General features: G+C 40.2%; 1 protein-coding gene and 1 non-coding gene across 3 annotated transcripts in view; both read right to left on the reverse strand.

The window, feature by feature from the left end:
* Positions 1-4,637, reverse strand: part of MAP3K13 (mitogen-activated protein kinase kinase kinase 13) — a 146,865-nt gene that overhangs the window by 57,120 nt on the left and 85,108 nt on the right. The window lies entirely within an intron of this gene.
* LOC111726312 lies at positions 1,431-1,552 on the reverse strand. Its single transcript, XR_002774121.1, has one exon. It is a non-coding gene; the product is annotated as a small nucleolar RNA SNORA27 (small nucleolar RNA).

Consider the following 4,637-nt stretch of genomic DNA (forward strand, 5'->3'; position numbering starts at 1 on the left):
AGCAACCTCCAACTCCTAGGCTCAAGCAAGTCTCTTGCCTCAGTCTCCCAAGTAGCTGGGACCACAGGCGCCCGCCACAGTGGCCAGCTGTCTTTTGGTTGCAGCCGTCATTATTGTTTGGTGGGCCCAGGCCTGGGCTGGATTCGATCTCGATCCTGCCAGCTCATGTGTACATGGCTGGTGACTTAGCCGCTTGAACCACAGGCACCGAGCCTAAGACTCCATTTCTACTAAAAATAGAAAAACTAGGCTCAGCGCCTGTAGTTCAAGCGGCTAGGGCACCAGCCATATACAACAGAGCTGGGGGGTTTGAACCAGCCCCCCTGCCAAACAAAACAACAATGAAGGCTGAAAAAAAAAAAAAGCCTGGGGTTGTGGCGGGCACCTATACTCCCAGCTATTTGGGAGGCTGAGGCAAGAGAATCACTTAAGCCCAAGAGTTGGGGGTTGTTGTGAGCTGTGATGCCATGGCACTCTACTGAGGGCAACATAGTGAGACTCTGTCCCAAAAAAGAAAGAAAGAAAGAAAAATAAATATTAAATATGTCTATAAATGTCAGAGAAAAATTTGGTTTGACTTGAGTCATGCGTGATGAATGGAAGGAAGATGAGGCATTCCAGGCAGTGCTGGGGAGCAGGAGGCGGTAACTCTGGGAAAAGGCAGGCAAAGGTCAGATTATGGTGGGCCTGTTGACAAGCTAAACCTTGTGGATTTTAATCTCAGGACAACACAGAGCCATTAAGGAATTTTTTTTTTTTAAGGATTCAAAAAGATTTTATTAGGAAACTTAAAACGTTCATTGGTTATTTTAAATTGATAGGTAAAATTATATGTGTTTATTTTGTACGACATCACATTTGATTTATTTTTGAGACATCACATTTTAAAATACGGATACATTATGAAATGGCTAAATCTGGCTACTTAATATGGGCATTACCTGACATATTTTGTGGTGAGAATATTTAAAGTTTACTCTTAGCATTTGTTACCAATAGATGATATTATTATTAACTATAGTCATCCTGTTGTACAGTTGATTTCTTGAATTTATCCTCCTATCTAAATGAAATTTTGTATTCTCTCCCCATAGCCCTCAGGCTCTGGTAACCACCGTTCTATTCTCTACGTCTGCAAGATCAACCTTTTAGTTTCCATATATTAGATCCTTAAAACAATTATTTTGAATTCTTTTTTTTCACAGTTTAAAGACTTTTTGGTAAAGCAAGAATTTTACAATCCAAATTACATTTCCTTGCTCAATTATCAATGTTGTGACAAAACAGAACTGACATTCCGAGCTATTTCACAGGAAAGAATTACAAAATGAGAAAAAGAAATGCTTTACATTGTTATACGTTGCTGAAAGTGCTTTTTCCCAGGATCTATAAAACATTAATTTGGTTTTACATTTGAGTATTTTTTTTTCATTTGTTTCCTTTGACAAGATTCAAGACAAACACCAGTTTGCCTGAGTTTTGAAAGGATATTTGCTTTGCCCCACTTACATGACCAATAAAGATATAAGTCTAACTGGGCCATTAAGGAATTTTAAGGAAAGGAGTGGTTAGATCAGGTTTCTAAATTAAAATCACATCTATGGAAGCAGAGGTTGGACTAAAAGAAAAAGACTGGAGGTCCAGTTAGGAGGTGGAGTTCAAGTAAGAAATGATGAGGGCCTAAACCAGTGGCAATGGCAATGAGGAGGATGGGGTGAATTTAAGAGGTGGAATTATTAAGATCTAGTAATTGATTAGACATGAGGGTAAGTGAGGGAAAGAGAGAAAGGAAGACTTTTCTTTTATTTTTATTTATTTATTTATTTGTCCATTCACAAGATTTTATTTTTTATTTATTTATTTTTTTATTTCCACCTCCTTTATTCCATGAATATTTACAGAACATCAACTATAGGCAAAACATGGAGGAAAACTTTTCAAATAACTTACTTGGATCTGGAGGTGGTGGCTGTAATTCTAGTGTTCTGGGATGCTAAGGTGTATGGGTTGCTTGAACTCAGGAGTTCCAGACCAGCCTGAGCAAGATTGAGACCCTGTTTCTATGAAAAATAGAGAAAACTATCCAGGCATTGTGGTGGGTGCCTATAGTCCCAGCTACTTGGGAGGCTGAGGCAAGAGGATAAGATTTTGAGATTGCTGTGAGCTATGCTGATGCCATGGCACTCTACCCAGAGTGACAGAGTGAGACTGTCTCAAAAATAAACAAACCCCAAAACCACACAATTTACTTGAAATAATGAATAGACAGGCAATGCTAATAACTGAGATATGAAAAGCCAGAAGAAAAGGTTTGGAAAGAAGATCATTGGCTCAATTATGGAGACTCACAATTTATGGCCTACTGTGTTTTATGCACTGAATTAGGCTTTTATTTATGTTATCTTTTTTTTTTTTTTTTGCAGTTTTTGGGCTGGTGCTGGGTTTGAACTCCCCACCTCCGGTATATGGGACTGGCGCTCTACTTGAGCCATAGGTGCCGCCCATATGTTATCTTATTTTAAAAAGTTATTTTGTAGAAAAGGATTTGAAGAAAGGTAAATATAGGGGGCTCACTGAGCTTGGGCAAAAGTTTCTCAATAATAACTGGGAACTGTGTCACGTACCATGGTAGGGTCTATGGATATAGAACAAAACTACGTGTTTAAAATTTATAGAGGCTTGTTTATACAATCAGCAATGTACTGGCAAATCAGCTCTCCTTAAAACAACAACCTGACTTGTAGTGTCTGCTGATTTCCCTGGGATAAATACTCCCACCATAGCAGATTTCAAGCTAATAAAAGTGTAACAACCTGCTTCCAAGGTTTCTAAATATTTGACAATTGGCTCTTATGAATTGGTGTTTAAGCCAGCTCGAGTACCATAATCCTTGTCACTCTCATTTCACAAGAGAAGAAACTTTTCCAAGGTAATATATTGAGCAAGAAATAGAGCAGAAATTACAGTCTACCTCAAAATTCAGATTCCCCCAATTCTTTGGCTTTTTTTTTTACAACACGATGGAACATTTTATGATAACCTCTCACTTTCTTAGATTCCTTTACAGGTTAAAAAATGCTGTTATCTGTGAACATTTGATATAAACATTTGATCTCCCGTGTAAAGAATCCACAGCATGGAATCACTACTCTTATTTTTTTTTGAGACAGAGTCTCATTTTGTCACCCTCGGTAGTGTGCTGTGTTATGACAGCTCATAGCAACCTCAAACTCTTGGGCTCAAGCAATTCTCTTGCCTCAGCCTCCCAAGTAGCTGGAACTTCAGGCGACTGCCATAATGCCCAGCTATTTTTAGAGATGGGGTCTCGCTTTTGCTCAGGCTGGTCTCAAACTCCTGAGCTTATGCAATACACTTGCCTTGGCTTCCCAGAGTGCTGGGATTACAGGTAAGAGCCGCTGTACCTGGCCATTATTCCTATTTTACAGAAGGAAATTAAGGCCTAGAGAGAGGTATATGCTAACTGTCACAGATCTAGGATTAAATACCAGGCTATTTTTCCTAATCTAAAACTCTCTGCAGTACATTGTGGATTCTGGAAGACATAATTTCTATCCTTTCCAAGTTCATAAAGTACTCAAGGAGTTAATTACATCAAAGGAATCTCCTCCCATCCTCAGTCCCCCTTGACAAGGAACCACATTCTGTTCTGCAAGGCTGTGAGAGGAGGGGGACTTAGTAGGGGCTGAATGAAAGAGGTAGGATTTGAGATGTTCACTTTGAAGGTAAGATGTGTGATAGAGGGAAGGAAGTCAGGGAGGAATAAAAGTATTAGTAGAAGCAGGAAAGCAGGAACGACCAGGCCATGTGTGAAAGGGTTGCTAACCCAGAAATCTAGACCTTGGGAAGCTGCCTGGAAATATAAGAGATTGGGTGTGGGGGAAAGGAAGAAAGAAGAAGAAAAGCTAGAGCCCTTTGTTACAGCAAGAGCTGTTTTCTGAATTGGCCCCCATGCCTCCTTTTTTGTGTGCTCATCTCTGAGCTATGAAGTGACTGATCCCTCATTTTACTTTCTTGTTGATCACCTACCACAACCTTGAGCTGTCTCTTGCTGTTGGCCTTTCTGACCTTGCTCTGCCTGATCTCTTTTAAGACTGCTGACTTGATACTAGCTGACCTGACCACTGCCTCAGCCATGGCCGCTGGAACTCCTGGTTATCCTATACAGCACAGGGCCTACATTAAGCTACTAGCTCATATCAAATTTGAGAATAATCCAAATATCAAGATGTACATGTAAATTTCCTCCACGAGCCTATTTGTGCAATTCATTTACTTATTTACTTTTGTGAGACAGAGTTTCACTTTATTGCCCTCAGTAGAGTGCTGTGGCGCCACAGCTCACAGCAACCTCCAACTCTTGGGCTTAGGTGATTCTCTTGCCTCAGCCTCCTGAGTAGGTGGGACTACAGGTGCCTGCCACAATGCCCGGCTATATTTTGTTGCAGTTTGGCCAGGACCGGGCTTGAACCCTCCACTCTCGGTATATGGGGCCAGCACTTTACTCACTGAGGCACAGGCACCGCCCTGTGCAATTTATTTTTTGAACCAAATTATAGGACTTTATATTAATTCCTGGTAAATTTCCATTTAGTCAGGTTTTTTTTTTTTTTTTTTTT

This window comes from Otolemur garnettii, unplaced genomic scaffold, assembly GCF_000181295.1.
Source record: "Otolemur garnettii isolate 467f Iridium unplaced genomic scaffold, OtoGar3 scaffold00060, whole genome shotgun sequence".
NCBI classification, from domain to species: domain Eukaryota; kingdom Metazoa; phylum Chordata; class Mammalia; order Primates; family Galagidae; genus Otolemur; species Otolemur garnettii.